The following is a 22,927-nucleotide window of genomic DNA, read 5'->3' as shown; positions in this document are numbered from 1 at the left end:
TAACAACTGCTGTAGAAAAACGGAAATATGCAGTGGGAGTGTTCTTAGATTTAAAGAAAGCTTTTGACACAGTTGATCACAACCTGTTAATAATAAAACTGCAGAAATATGGGATACGAGGACTACCACTTGCATGGATTATCAGTTATTTGAATAACAGAAATCAGTATGTACAAATGGGCTCGGCAAAATCACAACTTCTAAGAGTAAAGTGTGGGGTTCCTCAGGGCTCAGTATTGGGACCATTATTGTTTATTTTATGTATCAATATCTGTAAAGTCTCTGGTTCATTAAAATGTATACTATTTGCTGATGATACTAATTTGTTCTGTTGTGGGGACAATTTGGAAAAACTTTTGGATGAAGTAGGTGATGAGCTAAAAAAAATTGAAGAGCTGGTTTGATTCAAATAAACTAACATTAAATTTAGCCAAAACAAAATTTATAGTATTTGGAAACCGTCCGACCTGCTCAACCAAAAAACTCATAACAAATGATGTAGAGATTGAAAGAGTATCTGAAATCAAATTTCTTGGTGTTATAATAGATGAGAAACTGAGCTGGAAATCACACATTAACTACACCAAAGGAAAAATAGCAAAGTCAGTGGCAATTTTACATAAAGTCAAATATTTCCTAAATAAATCTTCATTATACATTTTATACTGCTCCTTCATACTCCCGTACATGAATTATTGTGTGGAGGTTTGGGGGAACACGTACAAAACAAATACACAGCCTGTATTTATCCTACAGAAAAGAGCAATAAGAATTATGAACAAATCCACCTACAGAGAACCAACAAACCAACTCTTCATCAAATTTAATACATTAAAATTTAAGGATCTGGTTAATTATAAAACAATTCAAGTTATGTATAAAGTTAAAAATCAGCAGTTACCTTACAGTATCCAGAGGTTTTTTCAACTGAGAGAAGGCAAATATCATCTCAGAGGAATTTTTATGTTCAAAAAACAACCAGTCAGAACCAATATGAAACTTCACTGTGTCTCAGTAAAAGGAGTTACACGATGGAACAGCTGCAGTGATGAACTGAAATTATGTAAAACAATAGGTAGGCTGAAATACATCTTTAAAACAGAAATATTAAACAGATACAGAATGGAAAGAGAAGAGAAAACAGGGGTAATAAAAATCAGTAACATCAGGGGTGTTGTGTATCCTGTGATGTTGGTTTTTTTTGTTTGTTTTTTGTTTTCGATTTTTTGTATTTTATGCTGTTATTCTTTTGATTTTGCTGCTGTTTTTGTTTTGTTTTGTTTTGTTGTTAACTGGCCATGACCTGAACAGTGTTTCAGGGTGAATTTAGTGATGCATTTTGATAAGGAATAAGGGGTGGGACTAGATAAGTTCTTTTACTTCTTCCTACACCCTTTTTCGAACAAAATCTCGTTATGAAATTGATTATTGGTAGTACAAAAAAATATGCTGTCATAGCTACAATTTTATTTTATTTTGTTGAATATGTATAAATTATACATATATGTATGTATTGTTTTTATTTTGATCCACGTTCGAAATAAACCTATTTAAAAAACAGAATTAGTAGTCATTCCAATGGTAGTATTATGTATGTTTTGTTCTTTTTGAAATGTTAGTACCTTCACGGTACGGTATAACTTAGGTAGTTATACCGTTACACTTTTTGAAGGTAGTCACCTTTAACAACTAACATTTGAAAAAGAACAAAACATACATAATACTACCATTGGAATGACTACTAATACTAGTATCCCAATTTAAAGTAGTGAAAAGCAAGAAACGATTTTGACATTACCCATGGCATTTTGAGTAAGAATATCTCAGTAACTACAAATATAACCCTGCTGCTTTTTTGTACAGTGATAGAAGACAGATGGAACTGTCTTGTAGAAAAATTTGGGGTGTCTGGTACCTGTCCCACTCTGAGATTTTTGCCCCCAAAAATAGCCAATTAAAAATCTCGTCCAACTTTGGGAGCTCATATTTTCCAAACTGAGGTACCTAGAAAGCTCCAGTTTGCTAAGTTATCACACAAGTTTGTGTAGAATGGAACCCAGGGGTGTTAGAACACTTCTGTGCAGTATTTCTAGTACTTTTAAGGTCCCAAACTCCACTCGTGAGTAGGTATCTCTTAATTTTTAGCATTTTTAGCAAGCCCCCATGGCCTGCAGAGTGTAGGGAAACACCTGGGGATGTTTGTGGGGCACTAGCTACATGCAGAGGCCTTGTTTACCAACTCACAGCTCTCTGGTATGTCTAGAGGCTGAGAAATAACCACTTAAAGATGCAAAAAACGCTGGTGAGGCTTTTTATAGCCCAAATTCTGAAAATTTCAGACCCCCACAACTCAGAAACTATTTGAGCTACAGACCTACAATTTTGCATAGAAAGTACTTTTGTGACTATCTAATGGCATACAAATTTAGGACTAATCTGAAGATGGTGCGGCAACCACCATCTGGTGAAACCACACAGAATGACCCTTGATCGTTTCCAGTTTTCTTATCTGAAAAACCACAGCACTTGTGATGCCACGGCCACTGTGATGCACTTGGCTTTAAAGCATCTAGAAAACCCTGCAGCATATGTCAGGCTGCTTTTTATTGATTATAGTTCTACTTTTAATTCTATCCAATCACACATTCTTTTCAACAAATGGTCGAGCTAAAGGTCAACCCATTTCTAATCAGGTGGTATTATTGTTTCCTCTGAAACCATTCACAGCAGGTGAAATTTAACTCTGTCCTCTCCAGTACAGGTGTAAGTATGGAGAGGTCTTATGGAGGTGAGTCAGTTCACTCTTCCTCTTTCACTCTGTACACCAACGACTGTGTCAGCACTCAGCCACATCAGTTTGTCATTAAGTTCTCTAATGATACCATTATTCTCAGTTTGCTCATAATACAGTCATAAAACTGCAGTGGATAAACTTATTGACTAGTTTGACACCAACAAACAGCAGATTTACACAGAAAACACTGTTGAGATGCTGTTAGACCCCGAATCAGTAAGTAACCATAGTCTGGTGTCCATACATGTTGACTACATTAAACAGGACACCTCTATATAGTACCTTGGTGTGCTCATTGATGGTGACCTCAACTGCAACATGCAGGTGGTTACTGTTTGTGCCAGAATCCATCAGCAGCTCTATTTTCTCATACTGCTCAGACTTTTGGTGTCTGGAGAGAATTTCTGTTGATTTTTTTTTTTTTTTTACTGTGCAGCCATCGAGTCCATACTAAGGTAGAGGATCACTGGTTTGGGGATCTCACAGTCAACTCCAAAACTCACTACCAAAGGAAGGTAATCGGGTGTTGTGTGTGGGGGGATATGTGACATCTACACTACCAGTCGACAGTTTGGACACAGCTTCTCATTTAATGTTTTTTATTCATTTTCATGACTATTTCCAATGTAGGTTCTCACTGAAGGCATCAGAACTATGAATGAACACATCTGGAATTATGTAGTTACCAAGAAAATGTCAAACCATGTTTTATATTTTAGATTCTCTGATTCCTGCTTTGAACACTCTGCATTCTCTGGATGAGCTTCATGAGGTAGAACCTGAAATGGTTCTCCAACAGTCCTGAAGGACTTCCAGACATGCTGAGCACTTGTTGGTCCTTTTGCCTTCACTCTGTGGTCCATCTCATCCTAAACATCTGAATTGGGTTCAGGTCAGGTGACTGTGGAGGCCAGGTCATCTCCATAGTTTCATCTTCATGGTTTTGATGCCTTCATTGAGAATATACAATGAAAATGGTCATGAAAATAAAGAAAAAAACATGAAATGAGAAGGTGTGTTCAAACTTTTGACTGGAATTGTAAGATAGATAGATAGATAGATAGATAGATCTTCTCGCATTAGCCTCTTCATAGCTAACATTCGCTTTGTTCATATTGAAAGTTAACACAGATGTTAGCAACTTTCATTCCTATTGTTAGCTTTTGTTATTTAGCAGGTTAACATGGAAATCAGTTTGTTTCATAGATAACAGTAGCCTCTGTCAGAATGCAGGTTAACATGAATGTTAGTGTTTTCTAGGCTAACTTTAGCTTCTGTCATATCTCAGACTATCATCATCGTTTGCTTCTTTTCTAGCTAATGTTAGCTTCTTTCAAATCACAGCATAACCTTGAGATTAGCATTTTTCATATTACAGGTTATCAAAACAATTAGTTTCTTCAAATATTAATTTATTATTAATCACAGCCTAAGATGGATGTTAGCTTCTAGCTTTAAAGAAGTAAACGTCAACACATGGAACAGAAGATAAACATGAGACTTTAGCATGACACGATCATATCATCACCATTTTACTGAGACTGTATCTGAGACCGTTTGATGAATCTGTGGGCATCGACACGACAGAGAGTTCATTCTGGAGTTCATTTAGACATGTAAGTATATTTACCCACTAAATCCAAATACTGTATTTAAAGTGTGTGATATTCTGTTATGATGTGATTTAAACACAGTAAAGTTTGAATGGTGCCTACAGTTTCAGCTGTAGGTATCGCTAGTCTAGCCTAGCCTAGCCGAGACTAGCCACTTAGCGAGCTTACTAAGACATATGACCTTTTTTCTTGTATATAGTATTATACAAATATAGCCCAGTGGTGAACTTGGATTACAATTTTATGGAACGGGGTGTTAAATTAAATCCTTTGCAACACGTGAATAGGTCCCAATAGTTATGTCTTTTTGTCACCTTAGGAAAATGGCATGGCCTTATGCAAGCAGAGGACAGTGAAAGTGTTTGTGGAACTAGGAAGATTGTACTGAATATGCTTGTGTAACTTAGACAAGGATGTACAGGAAAGGGGAGATTTTATTCATTTTATTCAGAAGTAACAGGTTTTCAACAGTTTCTGGTTTTAAACGACTCCTTTTTTTTGACACACAATAAACACCTCATCTTTGAATAAAATAAACGGTGAAAAATACAATTCTTGATAAGGAAACCTAATGTGTCTGTAATAATGTTAGATTTAGCTTACCTTATTAGGAGGTAAAAAAATCAAAATGTTGCCACACCGGAAATTTTCTACCTCCTGGTTTTGCTCCTTCCTATCACCTATCTTTCTCTCCTCACTCTCCTAAATCTCCAAACTATCTCTCTCTTTCTAAACTCTCCAAACCATATCCAAACTATATAAACACTATCCAAACTCTAGTATCCAGACTATCAAGACTCTATCCAAACTATCCAAACTCTCGTATCCAGACTATCAAAACTCTCGACTGACCACAACTCTCGATCAAAACCCACATTTTGAATGGAGCCTGAGGGGTTTATTCTGCTGTCAGACCTCGCGGCAAAATCTGAACCACTTTCCGAAGCAGTCACGTGGTTCAGCCAGGCAACGAGGCTTCGGACGTCATCATTTTTGGCTCCTCCCCTAAATGAAGCAAGCCTCGATACGCGCTTCGTGGAAACGCCCCCTCCATTACTCGACACACGCTTTGAAGCCTCAAGCACATCTTGTAACATCACTAAGGAGCAGGTTTTTTATCTGGAGCTAAGCTGAAGCAAGCGGAACACAGACTGGACAACCGGAGCTGGAAGTTCAGAGAACGGTGCTGAGGACCTGGAAGTTCAGCAGCAGGAGCAGTGGTGAGTTTGAGGCTGGAGGACTGAGCAGGAGCTAGTGCGGCTAATGCTAGTGCGGCTAATGCTAGCGCGGCTAATGCTGGTGCGGCTAATGCTAGCGCGGCTAATGCTAAGCAGTAGCTCGCGTTCCACTCCCGCCTTCGGACTGTGGATCTTTCAGAACTCAATGTTTTGTTGGACCAAACAGTTTCAGACTCTGAGCTCCAGATTAGTGAGTAAGCTTGGTGTGTGTGTGTGTGTGTGTGTGTGTGTGTGTGTGTGTGTGTGTGTGTGTGTGTGTGTGTGTGTGTGTGTGTGTGTGTGTGTGTGCGCGCGCGCGTGTGTTCAGACAGATTTCCCGCCATTGGTTCTATTGTTGGGTGACTTTGCTGTGTTGTGTATGGGACATTGTGATTGTGGGTTAAAGCTGTGGGGGGATTCTGTCTTTATCTGGTTGTTAGAGGAATAAATTCAGATTAAAGGTCCTTACACACCGGGTGCGTTTTTTACGTGCGTTTTTTTCGGACGTCAATATTTTTTTTCGAACCTGTATCCTGTCAATACATGCGTTCACATCGGCAACGTTTTCTTGCTCAGCGATTTTGCGGCATTTATTTTTTGGATCATGGTCGATTTTTCTAAAGTTTCGCATTCTTTGTGACCACTTCTGACCAATCAGATTGCGTGTTGTTGCGACATCCCATTCACCGGCATACAACATACTTTTCACTGTCAATTGCGTTGATGTCACGGTCATCAATTAGGTCTCGGTTGTTACCTTACGTTTATGGATTATAGTTTAATGTTGTGCTTACCCGGTACTGGCCCCGACTCACATTACAGTACATGATATCAAGACAGAAAGACATCGCAACACATCTAATCAGAACTGAAAATAATCCGTCTGGTGTTGTGTTTTCTGCTTTTAGTATCTGTGGCATATGGTAGATATTATTATTATTCATACTTTATAGTTGAAGAAGTGAAGAAGATGTGGAGGAATTTGAGGGACACGTACGTGAGAAAGAAGAGAGAGGAGGGAGAAATGACGAGGAGTGGCCAGGCAGGTGGAAAACAGAAGAAGAGGTGGAAATACATTACGGCAACGTCTTCCTCCCCTTCGGAAAGTCGCAAAAACGCATCGTGCTTGATATGTATGGACAGGTGCGTCAAAACTCGCATCCCAATATTTCGCAATTTTGCATCGTTTATTCGCATTGCTCCCGGTGTGTAAGGACCTTAACACTGAAACTGGTAATTAGGACTATCAGGGAACAAATTGAGGGTGAAACTGAAAAGATTTATTTCTGACAGACAAAATGGTATTAATTAATTTTTGGGGGCAAATTTGAGCACGCCTTGCTTTATGTTTTTGTCTGATTGAGCTTTTATGATTTGTATTAGGGAATTTTTTTAAATCAAATCTTATTTTAAACAAAGCTTTCAGAATGAGACTCTTTGAGTCTCATTCTTAATTAGAACTTTAATTAGATATCTACTTTCTATTTAAAATTTACCTTTATATATTCATCAACCCGAGCACCCACCATTCTCCAGTAATTACTTCCATAGAGTGGCTGTAAACGGGTGCTACTCAAATATTTATTTATTCTTATGAAATGTGTTTAAAAGAGTCATAGGAAGAATCCTGCTTTCTTGTTAGCATCTTTCATAGCTGATGTTAGCTTCTGTTAAATCACGTGCTAAAATGTCAGTAAGCTTCTTTCATAGCTAACATTAGCTTCTTTTATATAGCACATAAACATGGATGTTATGTTCCAGCTTAACAGAAGTTATCACCACACATAGACATGTTAATTCACAACAGCAGACAGTAACCATTCTGTCCTATTAATTATCATGATTTCACCATTTTACTGGATTATATCTGAGATCGGTAATAAATCTGTGGACGGCAACATGGTGGAGAAAATACTGGAATTCATTTTCCCAAGTAAGTATATTATATATTCAGTTAACCAGGGCATCACAAAGATTTAATAATGGTGCGTTATTCTGCATTATGGTGTGATTTAAATGCATTTAAGTTAGATGTGTGCTGTAGCTACTGTTAGCCTAGCCTAGCTACCTAGCTAGCTTATTTAATGGTATTTGTATTGTATATGTCCTAATACAAGTATCTGTTTATTTCTGTGTTAATATGTTTTAAGGAGTTATAGAAGGAATACTGTTCTTCTGTTTGCTTCATTAATAGCAGACATTAGCTTCTTTCAAGGCTGACGTTAGCGACTCTTTGCTAGGATGAATTTCCACAAATCAGTATGTTATACGTATATTACCAAATGAATCAAAATATTGAAATAAAAGTGTTTAATATTTTACACATTTAAGTTTAGAGTGTATCTTAAAGCCTCATCTGTAGTTATCGTTAGCTTAGCCCCTCAAGTTAGCTTAATAACACATATAACGTATATGGTATTATACCAGTATCTATTTATTTCTGCATTAACGTGGTGTAAAGCCGTATGGCAGGAATCCTGTTTTTATGTTTACTAGTTAATATAACATGTTAACATGGGTGTTAGCTGAAAACACGCTAGCATCCACACGAACATGTTGATTTTGAGCAGCAGATAGAAACTACACCGTCACTTTACATCATCGTATAACCACCATTTTACTCCACCTGGAACAGCTACATGATGGAGATAAAAACTCCTGAGAATGCAAATTTAATGGACGTCATTCTCCAACGTAAGTATACTGACAGTCAATAGAAACTTTGAGGTAGAAATGTAGGCAGAATTCTACTTGTAGGGGGGTTGTAATTATTCATTGTGGATTTACTGATGATCTAGTGCCCTGGTAGTTGAGATAATGATGAGTTGTCATTTTGTCATGATTCATTGCACATGGGTTGGTCACTTTGCAAAAGTGAACCAAATACACACCAAGCAATACTCAGTGAGTATCTGCACAATGTGAGAATGGGTTTGAAGGCCTATATAAAGGCCCAAAAAAGGCCCCCATTGTTAGTCCAGTGAACAGCATCATGCCGCGTCTATCGCATGAACAACGTCTCCGGGCACTGGGTATGGTGGAGGCCGCTTTGAGCTACAGTGATGTATCCAGGCGTATGGGCTGTTCCCAACCCACAATCAGAAGCCTGGTCCAAAGCATGCGCCGACGGATTGCTGCCTGCATCGAAGCAAATGGAGGCCATACTCGGTATTGACTGTTGTGACTTTGTGTTTGGCAGGTGCCGTTTTCTTTTGTGAAATTCTTTATTTTGAAATCATTCTTGAAAGTTTAGATTTTTGTTTCTGTATGCCAATATGCTAAACAAATGATTCATATGAAGAAAATCCAGTTTCGGGCTTCAAAATAAAAATTATGTTGAAAAATATGGTCTCAAAGTTTTTAATGACTGTCAGTGTATATCAATTAACTAGCAAATAAAGGATTTTAATAATAGTGTATGATTCTGTGCTACAATGTGATTTAAACGGATTGAAGTTCGATGTGTGCTGTAGCTACTATTAGCCTTGCTACCGAGCCAGCTTGTTAGATGTAATTTGTAGTGTAAATGTTCTTATACAGGTACCTGTTTATTTCTGTGTTAATGTGTTTTGTAGAGTTATAGTAGGGATCCTGTTCTGTTAGCTTCTTTAATATAACAGATCAAGACTGATGTCAGTTTCTGGTTAACTAGAAGTTAATGTCCACATATAGAATATTCATTTAGAACAGCAGACAGGAACCATGCTGTCATATTACATTATCATATCCACCATTTTACTGGGACTGGACCTGAGAACAGCCACTGACTCGGTGGGCAACTACACCAGAGGACAGCATCCTGGAAAAGTAAGTTGGGTAGTATTACTTTCTATCAGTAAGTATATTTTATGTTATTACCCAGTGAGTCAGAGTATTGCAGTAGTGTGTGATGTTACATTACAATGTGTTTTAAACACATTTTAAGTTCAAAGTGTTCCTCCAGTCTGAGCTTATTTAACCTTAGCCTAACCTGGCTACTTAATGAGTTTAATGAGACATAACAGTCCTGTTCTCATGTTTGCTTCTTCATCACAAACATTCGCTTCGTTCATATTGAAAGTAAACACAGACGTTAGCGACTTTCATAGCTATTGTTAGCTTTTGTTATTTAGCAGGTTGACATGGAAATCAGTTTCATAGATAACATTAGCCTCTGTCAGCATGCAGATTAACATGAATGTTAGTGTTTTCTAGGCTAACTTCTGTCATATCTCAGACTATCAACACCATTAGCTTCTTTCCTGGCCAATGTTAGCTTCTTTCATTTTACAGGTTTTCCATACTGTAATGGACTGATGTATTCTGATGACGAGATTTCAGTGTTGTTGTTCAGTTTGGGATTTGCACAGTGTCAGTGAATGTGCCACGTTGGTCAGCTCGGTTCTGATTGGTAAATTCAGCAGCGTGTGTGGCTGCGTTCTGGTGTGTGTGTGTGCCGACAGAGAGACCGAGCTGGAAAAACGGCAGCTAATCCTGTAGTTAAAACTAGAGTTTTTCAGTGTTATTTTGGCGTTGGCTACGGCCCACAATAGCCTGTGTTGAAGCTGAATAAATGTTCAGAGAACAAGATCGGGTCTCGCTCATCTTTCACAGCGGGTCACTACAATTGGTGTCAGAAGTAATACAGCGTTGCTTCTGTTGCTAGCTTAGCAACTTGCTAACAGAGGACTGCATGACATTTGGAGGGTGAGCAACATGTGGCTGAAAGAACGCAAGATTAAGCAGGAGGAGAGAGAGGATGGACACAAACACTTCACCACTGGTGGGAAAACAACAGTGGTGAGAGATGCAGTAAAGAAAGCATGTGCACGTGAAGATGCTTTTCCCACTACCATGAAAACTCCAAGATATGACAGAAAGGCTAACTGGGAAGCATTCCATGCGCAGTTTGAACTGTTGGGCAAGGCTGGTAGGTAGTCTACTGAGGAGAAAGCTCTCCAGCTAGCAATGTGCCTGACTGGTGATGCATTCTCAAGCCTGCTACTACTAAGCCCTGATGACAGAAGTGACTATGAGGCTTTAGTTGGAGCTTTGAAGAGACGATTTGGGCCCTGCTCAGCTGCTAGCCTGCTTCGATCTGAGCTATGTAGCTGACAACGACAACTGGGGGAACCATTGAGAGATCTCGCTAATGACATAGAAGGCTGGTTCACGGCACCTATTTCGCATGCCCCCGGCCATCCAGAGTGAATTAGCCCGAGACCCCTTCCTCCAGGCTCTACTGCCAGATGTGCTGCGTATCCAGACACTTTTGGCTCATCCTGTGTCCCTCCAAGCTGCTTTAGAACTGGCTACAAAAAGGGAGATGCTGTGTGCTGGTTCCATTAAATACAAATCTGACAGGTCACCACAGGTGAGAGTGGCTAAGGAGACTGTGCTGAGTACAGAGGAACCCAAATGGGCGACAGAGCTAACCCAGTTGGTGCGGGCTGCTACGGTGCGTGAGGAGCGACGTCCGAAGCCTCTGTTGAAGAGCTACTGGGGGTGTGGACAGCATGGCCATTTAATTCGAGACTGCCCCCACATTCCCAGGAACCAGGGAAACGACGTGGGGATCGCATAATCGGGACCATGTGGACCCCAGACACTGTATCCCGACCCCTTACAATGCAGAGAAGAGCAAATCGCATCAGCCAGAGTGAGACTTTGCAATCAACTGGGGGTCTGGATGGTCAACTGGAACAACTTGTGATACTGGGCTGTACCTGGATAGGTGACTGCTGGTATGCACCTGTGAATGTTGCTGGAATTGACTGCTCCGCCCTGATAGACACTGGCTCATCTGCAACCTTAGTGAGGCCTGATATGGTGAGGAATCAGACAACCATCTACCCCACAATGGTGAAACTCCAGACAGTCAACGGACAGAAGGCTCCCATGATTGGGGAGGCATCAGTGACCCTGTGTGTGGGGAAGAAGTCAATTTGCTCTGCAGTCTGGGTTGCAAATCTAGAGGACTGCATACTAGGACTGGATGTTCTAGGAGCATTAGACTGCGTTATTAACACCAAAAGCGAAACTCTTAATTTTCCTGATGGACATGTCGTCCAGACGTCACGACGACCACCTCAGCTGAGTTGCCCGGTGGCCCACAGTGCCGACAGCTGGTACTGAGCCCAGCATGATTAGCAGCCCCACTTCCACTGCACCACCTCCCTGCTTGTCTGCTAATAGTTCACAGCCACACTCAGTCCCTACACCGCTTGATGGAGAAAGCAGAATTTTGGCCGTGAGAGAGGTCTGGTCGAATAACTGTGATGGACTGAATCCAAGTGAGCAGGATCTCCTGTGGCTCTGATTTCCAGTTATGTGTGGACTACAGACCCCTGAATAGTGTGACTAAGAGACTCTCAGGCATCGATTTGACCCTCGACTCAGTGGTAGGGTCCACTTGGTTTTCTTCCCTGGACCTGCGCAGTGAATACTGGCAGGTGCCCCTTGCCCCTGGTGCCAGACCTAAAACCGCCTTTATCACTAGCGGGGGTTTGTGGCAGTTTAAGGTCCTCCCATTTGGCCTCTGCAACGCCCCTGCCACGTTCGAGAGGCTTATGGACAAGGTACTTGCTGACATCCCCCACAGTGAGTGTGTAGCCTACCTCGACGATATCCTTGTCCATGGTGCTTCTTTCCACTCAGCCCTTGGGGCCTTCAGAAGTGTGCTGGAGAGGGTGGTGGCAGCAGGATTGAAGCTCCATCCCCAGAAGTGCTGCTTCATGCAATGTGAGGTCACATTCCTCGAACACAGAGTCAGTGGAGGAGGGGTCAATACCATGGTTGAGAAAGTGTGTGAAAGCTGTGAAAGACTGGCCCATCCCTAAGTCTGTTCAGGACTTAAAGAGCTTCTTAGGGCTGGTGTCCTACTACGGAAGGTTTGTGAGGGGGTTCTCCTGCATAGCTGCACCCTTATACCGCTTGCTGCAAAAAGGACGGTCATTTGTGTGGACAGATGATCGCCACGCAGCATTCACTGCACTACAGAGAGCCCTGGTGGAGGCTCCTGTGCTTTCCCCACCTGACCCAGCCTTACCTTTTATCCTTGACACAGACGCCAGCAGTCTTGGCTCGGGGGCTGTTCTGACACAGGGAACAGCTGATGGGGAGAAAGTAGTGGCATATTACAGCAGGACATTTAACAAAGCTGAACGGTGATACTGTGTCACAAGGCAGGAGCTACTGGCCGCGGTCAGCGCCATCCAGCATTTCAAGTATGACCTGGGGGGCCTTCGCTTCACTGTCAGGACTGACCACTCTGCCTTACAGTGGCTCATGTCCTTCAAAGAGCCAGAGGGCCAACTGGACTGAGGAACTACAGACATACGACTTTGATCTGGTGCACGGTACCAAAATGCAGATACACTCTCTCGAGAACCTTGTTACACTGACAGTTACTGCTACTGTGAGATAAAGGAGGCACAAGAGGACACTTTGGTGTTACAAAGACACTCCGCCGCCTCCGTCAGGGATTTTACCGGGGCCAGCATTGACGTGATGTGGAAGACTATTGTCGATGCTGTGACAGCTGCACAGCCCGCAAAGCCCCAACAGCCAAATCGCATGCACCCCTCCAACAGTTTCCGGCAGGGTGTCCCATGGAGAGGATGGGGATTGATGTCCTTGGACCCTTTCTCCACACGGAGAAGGGGAACCGCTAAATTCTCACTTGCAATGGACTACTTCACTTAGTGGCCGGAGGCTTATAGTCTCCCAGACCAAGAGGCAGAGACCATCGTGGATGCACTGGTGGAGGGAATGTTCAGGAGATTCGGGGTACCAGAGGTTATCCACACAGACCAGGGCAGGAACTCTGAATCTCGTGTGTTTGCAGCCTTGTGTAACAAACTGGGCTCTCAGAAAACACGTACAACACCCCTCCACCCTCAAAGCTATGGACTGGTGGAAAGATTTAACCGCACACTGGTGGAACAGTTGGTTATCGTGACTTCTAAACACCAGCCGGATTGGGATGCACATGTTCCCCTGCTGCTTATGGCGTACAGATCTGCTGCCCAGGACTCCACCTCTTGCTCCCCTGCTCTGATGCTAGGGAGAGAAATTTGGACCCCTTCTGAGATGCTGGTCGGGAAACCTCCTGATGCTCCTGTGGACCCCCCAATCCAGAATATGCCAGGAAGCTCCAAGACCGTCTGGAGCCTGCCCATAATTTTACAAGAAACCAGCTACTACGTGCAGGGGTGAGACAGAAGAGGAACTATGACGTGCGCACAAGTGGATGTCATTTCAGTGTTGGCAAGATAGTCTGGGTGTATAATCCCCAGAGGAAGAAGGGCAGATGCCCTAAGCTGGACAGTGAATGGGTGGGACCCTGCAGGATCCTGGAGAGGTTGGGGGAGGTTGTGTACATGACCCGATTGCCACCAACAGGAAGAACAGTTGCCCTCCACCGTGATAGACTGACTCCCTATAGGGGCATGGTCAGCCATGGGGAAGCAACGGGTGAAAGTCAAGGAAGCCAGACTGCCCAGACATGTCCCCCCATTGACCCCAATGTCTCACCCCGTCCTTCTCAAAATGGTCTTCTCACCATGGACCCCATGTCCCCTTCCCTGGCCCCTAGTCCTTCCCAGACATCTTCTTCACCTGCTGACGCCCCTTCTCCTTTTCTCCCTGGGTGTGGGGGACCTCAGAGGGACCGCAGACTTTCTGGATATGTGAGAGACTTCTGTCTGTTCCCTCAGGGACGAGGGACCTTGAAGAGGGGGGTACTGCAATGGACTGATATGTTGTGATGATGAGATTTCAGTGTTGTTGTTCAGTTTGAGATTTGCGCAGTGTCAGTGAATGTGCCATGTTTGGTCGGCTCAGTTCTGATTGGTAGATTCAGCAGCGTGTGTGGGTGTGTGGCTGCGTGCTGGTGTGTGGGCTGACGGAGAGACCGAGCTGGAAAAAGGCAGCTAATTCTGGAGTTAAAGCTAGAGTTTTTCAGTGTTATTTTGGCGTTGTGTACGGCCCACAGTAGCCTCTGTTGAAGCTGAATAAACGTTCAGAGAATGATCTGGTCTTGCTTGTCTTTCACAGTGGGTCTCTACAATACTATTAGTTTCTTCAAATATTATTAGTTTATTATTAGTCGCAGCCAAAGATGGATGTTAGCTTCCAGCTTTAAAGAAGTAAATGTCCACACATGGAACAGAAGAAAAACGTAAGACTTTAGCATGACACAATCATATCACCACCATTTTACTGAAACTGTATCTGAGAACGTTTGATAAATCTGTGGGCAGCGACACGACAGAGAAAACATCCTGGAAATGTTTACTATCTGGAGTTCATTTACACATGGAAGTATATTTACTCAGTAAATCTAAATATTGCATTTAAGGTGTGTGATATTCTGTTATGATGTGATTTAAACACAGTAAAGTTTGAATAGTGCCTACAGTCTCAGCTGTAGGTATCGTTAGTCTAGCATAGCCTAGCCTAGCATAGCTACCTAGTGAGCTACTAAGACACATAACCTTTAGTCTTGTATTGTGATTGATTTGTTGATTGATTGTGGCCATCTGATGTTTTTTGTTGTGGTTGTTTTTCTGTTTGAGTTTGGAAAAAAGACTGGGGTAGGAGTTAAAAAGACTTATTCTTCATCCTACCCCTGTTCTTGTACATGGGATGTGTGTATTCTGTGCTTTATAAATTGTATCCATTTGTTGATTTTTTTTTAACGCATTACCATGGAAAAGAATAAATGAAATGAAATGAAACGAATATAGTATTGTACGAGTATTTGTTTACTGTTTTAAAATGTGTTTGAAAGAGTTATAGCCAGACTCCTTGTAACGGTTCCTAGGAGGCTCAGGTCAGCGTTTGAGACACAGTTGAAGTTGAGTAGAAATATAAAGCTTTTGTTTTACAACAAGGAATTTACAGCAAGAAAACTACAAATGTAGACGAATGAATACAACCGGAAGTGACAAGTCACAACGAGAACCCACATAAGGCGTCTAGAAGAACAGATGCCATCTAGTGGACCGGTGGATAAATAACCTTATATCTAGTAATATTAACAAATATTAAACAACCCCATAAGAAGTAATACCTAGGCAGGAAAGTACACATTGATGAACGATACAAAGCAAAACAAGAAAACTATACTAACCTAGAAGAGACTAAATAAGTTTACCGCACTTAAATACAAAAATGTAAAACAATACATAAACAACTACCAGTCTGGCTCAGAAATATACAGGGCCTTAGCTGAATTGGGTATGAAGTGGAGGGTAAGGGGGCTGAAGCAGAGGGGATCATTGGCTTGTGGCGTTGCAGGAGTAGGTCATGGTGTGGCGACTGTGGTGGAGATGATGCAGCAGTCAGAACCAGGAGGAGTAGGGAATGGTCCAGAGACAGAGGTGAGTGTACAGGTGGTCCAGAAATCCAAGGAGGCAGAGGCTTGGAGCAGATGGTTCCAGGGGGAAGGCAGGAGTTCAGCTTGGAAAGGAGAAACAGGAACTAGCCAGTATTAAAAATGTAGGGAGAGCGAGACTGAACAGTAACTCAGAACTGTTGGTTGTTCATGATCCAGCATTTAGTAGTAAGTGGCGTCTGTTGTTATGTCTGAGGAAGTAGATGATTACATCACCTGCACCTGCTCGCGCTCAACTCCTGCTGATTTGAATGACACATCCTTTCACCTGCAGCCTCACCTGCACATGTTCAAGGTAGGGAAATGGAGGGGGGCAGGAGAACACTGCCACTACCTTGAGCCTGAGGCTACAGGTGTGACGATCCTGCTCTCTTGTTAGTCTTTCATAGCTGATGTTAGCTTCTGTCAAACTGGAAGCTAACACGGATGTTCGTTTTGTTCATAGCTGATGATAGGTTCTGTCAAATCACATGCTAAAATGTCAGCAAACTTCTTTCATAGCTAATGTTAGCCTATGTGTGCTGTAGTTATTGTTAGCCTAGCCTCGCTGCCCAGTTAGTTAATTTTTTTTTAAATCTTTTTATACAAGCATATATTTATTTCTGTGTTAATGTGTTTTATAGAGTTATTGCAGGAATCCTGTTCTATTGATAGCTTTGTTAATAACTAATACAAGCTTCTCTCATAGGTAACATTAGTGGCTTTCATATTGCAGGTTAACACTGATGTTAGCTTTTACCTTAAAAAGTCAACAAATAGATGTTTAGAGCAGCAGATGTGAACTAAACCGTTACATTACTTTATCATGGTGCTACAATTTTACTGGGACTGTATCTGAAAACATTATTAAATCTGTGATCAGCTACACGACAGAGAAAACATCCTGGGAAGGTAATTTGGACAGTCTTCATTTCCGTAAGCAAGTATATTTTATATATTATTACCCAGTGAGTCAGAGTATTGTTTTAATAATGTGTGATAGTACCTTTCAATGTGTTTTAAGCTTAATGAGACATGTCAGTCCTGTTCTAATGTTGGCTTTTTCATAGCTAATGTTAATTATGTAGCTACTTTCATTGCTAATGTTTGCTGCTTTTTTTTTTACAATGAATTACAATGAATATCAGTTTCTTAGTTTTTGTCACATCGCAGGTTATCAATAATGTTTGCCTCTTTTCATTCAAGTTAACATGGTGCTAGCTATTTCTATGACTAGCTTTCCTCATAGCTAATGTTACCTTCTTTCAATTGAACATTTTATTAACCTTGACATTAGCTTCTTAATTTTGCAAATATTTAAAAGAAGGTAACATTTACACAGTTTAATTACATGTTTGACCTTTTATATTATCTTTCCTATTAAACATGCTTGTGTTTATTTCTGTACTAGCGTGTTTTACAAAGTTATAGTAAGAGTCCAGTGTTTATGTTGGTTTGTCCATAGAAAACTGTAGGTTCTTTCATTTCTCAGTTTAACAGGTATTAGTTTCCTTCATATTGAAATTTTTCCATAATTTCAGCTTCGTTCATCTCAGAGGTAATCATTAACATTAGCTTCATTATAGCTAAGTTTAGATAGCTTCATACTGCAACATAACATTAGCTTCTTGTAGACCTAAGATTAGCTTCTTTGATACGGCAGGTTAAGACTGGTTTTAGCTTCTTCTCTAACTAATAATTTCTTCTTTTATATCACTAATTTACATGGACTTTCACTTCTTTTACAGCTAACATTAGCTTATTTCTCATTGCTGGTTCACGTGGGTCAGTAGCTTCTTTCATGTCACAGATTTACATCCACACATAGACTTGTTAATTCACAACAGCAGATAATAACCAGACTGTCATTACGTTATCATATGGCCACCATCTTACTGGGTCTAGACCAAATGACTCTTTCTGGGCAGCTTTTTTTTTTGTTATGGCAGATTAATATGGACATTAGCTTATTTCAAACTGTAGGTCGACATGGACATTATTTTTTTTTAATAGCTGAAATTTGTTTCTTTTTCATTTCAATGTGTTTTTATTTTTAAAGAAGAAAAAAAATAAATGCATAAAAAATTACAAACATAAATAATAAACTTACATAATTAATCCCCCCACCCCCCCAAAAAAAAAACCAAAAACAAAAAAACCCCAATAAAGTAGAAAAAGTCACCATCCTATTGCTCTTGTTTATGTCCACAGATAAAGTAAGACTATTCTATATTTATAGAGGTTACAATTACATCTTATGGTCACTTATGGAAGTTTGTCAGTAATTACTAATACAAACACATCAGCTATCTACATTTACATTATCACAATAGGTTGAGTCTGTCCTTTCTAAATAGTGTATAAATGGTCCCCATATATCATAGAACATTTGTTGTTTATTTCTAAGAGTGTATGTAATTTTTTCTAAAGGTAAAGTTGTTATTAATTTATTGAACCATTAATCTGTATTCGGTCCAAAAGTATCCTTCCAATGTCTCATAATAAGTCTTTTTGCAAACACGATACCCAATTCCACAAAAATCCTTTCTTTCTGGTTCCAATTAATATTTTCTGGTATTTTTCCAAGCATAAACAATTTTGGATCCTTAGGTATTACAATTGGTAATATGTCTTGAATTGAAATTAAAATACCATTCAAGAAAGTTTCTATTTTTGGGCATTGCCATGAACAATGAAGAAGTGAACCCTTTGTCCCACATTTCACACATAAATCAGATATATCCTTATTATATCTATTAAGTTTGACGGGTGTGATGTAAGTTCTCATAATCCACTTATATTGTAACATTCTAAGATTAGTATTTATTGTAAATGACTGTGATCTGGCACACATCTTTCTCCAATCATCCATAGGAATAATCTCTTGTAAGTCTCTTATCCACATGTTTAGTCTTTTAATAGAAGATTCTGGAGATTTATTTAATAATATTTGATAGAATTTTGATGTTAAACCTTTTTTAAAACAATTACTCATCATATTTTTTTCTACTGATGAAGTTTCAGGAATAGTTAGTGAATGGTTTTGTTGGGACCTTATAAAATTTCGTATTTGCAGATATTTAAAAAAACGGTTACGAGGGAGGTCATATCCTCTAACAATATCTTCAAACAGTAGTAATTTTCCAGTTTTCACATCATATAAATGATATATTTTTTCCAACCCTTTAAGAGCCCAAGCCTTAAAACCTGGATCTGCCCTACCTGGTGAAAACCTCTCATTTCCCCGGGTTGGGCTGAATATTGATAGAGGATTGACATCCCCACAATGTTTTCTCACTTGGTGCCAGATCTCAATCATGTTCCTGACAATAGGGTGTTTTGTCTTACGTTTTAACTTATTTCTTTCATCCGAGTACAGGTACATTGGGAAGGACAGACTCAACGGGTGTTCTTCCATATTTCTCCATAAAGGGGCTTTGTCATTTGACAAATAAAACATTAATGACCTAAGTTGTACAGCCCAGTAATACCATAATAAATTTGGGCATTTGAGACCCCCTCTGTCATATGGTAAATACAACAGTGACAGCCGTAACCTTGATCTTTTATTATTCCATAAGTATCGAATGAATTGTTGACGGAAGTGTGGCTGCCAATCCGCGCCTACGGCCCCTCCGACCACCACCAACATTCACACGCATTCATACACCAGTGAAGAGCACTGGAGGCAAGGTGGGTTAAGTGTCTTGCCAAGGAAACAACAGCACATGACTAGGCGAGAGCGGGAATTGAACCGCTGACCCTTCGATCATTGGACGACCCGCTCTACCACCTGAGCCACAGCCACCCCCGTGTTATAAGTACACTGCTTTATCCTATGTCTCAAATTAGCTGAAATAAAAAAAAAAGTCTATTCGCGAATATGTCTGGTATTTTCCAGAAAAACATGACAATTGTATCTCAAACGGATTATTCTCCCTCCAAATATCTATCAAATTAATTTCTTTTGAAAAGTACTGTATTATCTTTCTAGTACGTGGGTGAGAGTATTCAAGACCTGAGCTTCTATCTTTCAATGGTTCTAGAGTACAATTAAAATCACCTGCTATTCCTCCATTTTTCTGTCGATCGCCAGCTCTTTGTAGGCCAAACGCATCGAGGCCACTATGGATTCCTCAGCCTGTTTCTTAGCCTCAGCCACCTGCTCCTCTCTCAGCTTCTCCGCCACTTGTGCTTGTTTCTCCACCTCTGAGAAGCTCTTGCTGCTCACCTTCTGGGCACCGAGACCTTTCTTAGCACCGAGTCCTTTCTTGGCAGCCATGGGCTTCTTCTTCCCGAAGATGGAAGGCTTCATTTCGATGGAGGCTCTGGGCGATGTGCTCAGACCGTCGATGCTGGGTCCTTCCTCTGGCTGGTTGTCCTCCTGGCCTTTAACTGTTGAGTCCGTCAGCTGTGGGCTGACAGCAGCTCCATTTTGCTCTGGTTCAGAGATCGGCGCAATGCACCAGTCATTATTAGGCTGTGTATGTTCTGCAAAAAAGTCTGTCTCTAATAGCTATTATGTTGTGGGGCAGGGTTTGGGAGGGATGTGGGGCATTGTCTTTTTATTGTTTTTTATTGTTTGTTTTTAACTTGTGAAGCACTTTGTGCTATTTTTGTATGAAAAGTGCTATAGAAATAAACTCTGATTGATTGATTGATTGATTGATTGATTATATAATTACCCAGAAGTACTGAAAGCTTAAAAAATAGATTTTGAAAAAATTGAGGTTCATCAGTATTTGGCGCATAGATATTAATAGAAACCAGTTATTCCTGTAATAGTCTTGTTTGAATAATTATATATCTCCCAGCTTTATCTTTAATTACCCTATTTTTCTGTAATGGAACAGAATCGTTTATCAAGATTAGTACTCCTCTAGACTGAGAGGTATAAGGTGCAGAAAACATCTTACCCTTCCATCTTCTAGTAATTTTTTTTATCTCATCCTTAGCCAAGAGATGGGTTTCTTTAAGGAACACAATATCTGAATGTGTACTTTTTATCAGATTCAACACTTGTTTCATTTTCTTAGGTTTTTGAAGCCCTCTACAATTCCATGATGTAATTTTTAAGTCAAGTCCTTTATGCATTTTTAATTAATAAATAAAGTTATCTTTAATTCTGTGAACATTAGACAATGGTCAGATTTAAAATAAAAAAACTCAAAAAACACAACAAAATAATCCCTACCCCATAGCTTCATAGCTACCCTTCCCTTCTTGTGTATACTCTGGATAAGAAGCAACAACCACTCCTTGCACAAAGGAGCAGCAAAGCTGTGCTGATTTTCTTCCTTAGATTAAAACCTCTACCTCCCACGAAACAGAAATGAAGACCACATTTTAAATAGTATTTTACGGAGAGAAGAAAAAAGAAAAACAACAACAAAAAGTACCTATACACCTATTTATTTATCTTATTTTATTTAGAATTGTTACTTTTTATTTACCTTTGAAATATTAAGTAATTTCCTAAGTAGAATGAGAGGTAAAACATATTACTTTCACAATTAATCCTTTACTTTCCCAAAAAAAAGAAACAAAAAATTGTTTCAAGGCACATTTTTTTAAGTTCGATTACTCACTCAGGGTGGTTATATTAAGCAGTCCTTATCCATATAGTCCTTTTCTTCAGTTCACTAATTAAGCATCCTTCTCCTCTTGAATACAGCGAGCAAAACGTTCAGCCTCAGATGGAGATGTAAAGGTCTGTGTGTGATCCTTGTACGTCACCTGAAGTCGAGCTGGAAAGAAAAATGTACGTTGTTTGATCCCGAGCTCCCAGAACATCTGACGCGATCAGTTGAATTTTTTCCTTTGTTTTACCACTTCAGTTGGCAGATCCTGATAAAAACGCACTTTGTGCTCCTTATAGAAGATCTGCTTTTTCCCCCGTATAGCCTGCATAACCAAAGATTTCTCACGGTCATTCAGGAACTTTATTATTAAGGTCCGCGGGGGCACACTGGGTCCGCGTCGCTGGCCAACACGATGTGCCCTCTCCAATGTGATTCTTGCGTCCGAGGGAAGCTCCAAAACCTCCGGGATCCACTTTTCCAGAAACAAACATGGATTGTTCCGTTCACAGTCCTCAGGGATCCCAACCAGTCTCAAGTTGTTTCTGTGGGATCTCATCTCCAGGTTTGTGACAGTGTCCTCCAGCATTTTTTGTTTTGCTGTAAAGTAAGTACTTTTGCTTGGAGCGCTGCCATGTCATCCTCCACAGTGGAGACTCGGGTCTCCACAAGTGTAATACGTTCCATAAACTGTCCCATCTCCCTTTGGATAATGTCAACGGTGGTCTGGATGCCGTCGAGTTTGGCAGAAAAATTATTTTTGAGCTCGGTAAACTCTTCCTTAAGCTCACAAATCGCTTTCAATACAGCGTCTTCTTTCCCCATTGTGACACTAGAGCCGGCGACTTTGTTACCTTTGGGGTTAGCGTCCTCAGTAGCCACGCCAGTTCCAAAGTCGGTCATTTTCGCTTGGTGGGTTTTAGAATGCGTTACTGCCGCCTTGGTTGATGCAGATGTCATTTATAAAGTCTTTTAGGTACCTCTAAGGTTTAAACGTGGTCTAAATACGTTAAATTCAGAAGCATGGAGGAGAGCACATTTTCACAGTCAGCACGCCGCCATTACCGGAAGTGATCTCACAAGTTTGTTTCTTTGATGTCTCACATAAACATGGGCTTAGCTTGTGTCTTTGCTAACAGTTACATTTTTTTCATTCAGTTTTGTGAATCCTGTTCTTATACCCTGAAACTCAAAAAGACTCGTAGATATAAACAGACCCAAACCTGAAGGCTAAAGTCTGATGTCTGAATGTTGGATTCTTAAAAATTAATTAAACACAGAAATATCCATCACAGCTGTTTTAATCTGGTCATTAGACAACTATGTTCTTCCAAAACTGTTGATATTCACATTCTGTGATTCTGACA

General features: G+C 40.4%; 1 long non-coding RNA gene across 1 annotated transcript in view; it reads left to right on the top strand.

The window, feature by feature from the left end:
- The first annotated feature begins 5,306 nt into the window (after positions 1 to 5,306).
- The window catches only part of LOC127537079 (uncharacterized), a 69,950-nt gene continuing 52,329 nt past the window's right edge, over positions 5,307 to 22,927 (top strand). The window contains exon 1 of the long non-coding RNA XR_007946564.1: positions 5,307 to 5,627. This is a non-coding gene — a long non-coding RNA (uncharacterized LOC127537079). The remainder of the gene's footprint in view (positions 5,628 to 22,927) is intronic.

Source organism: Acanthochromis polyacanthus, chromosome 14 (genome assembly GCF_021347895.1).
Source record: "Acanthochromis polyacanthus isolate Apoly-LR-REF ecotype Palm Island chromosome 14, KAUST_Apoly_ChrSc, whole genome shotgun sequence".
Lineage (NCBI taxonomy): Eukaryota > Metazoa > Chordata > Actinopteri > Pomacentridae > Acanthochromis > Acanthochromis polyacanthus.
Note: the sequence above shows the minus strand (reverse complement) of the source record. Positions and strands in the feature narration are given on the sequence as shown.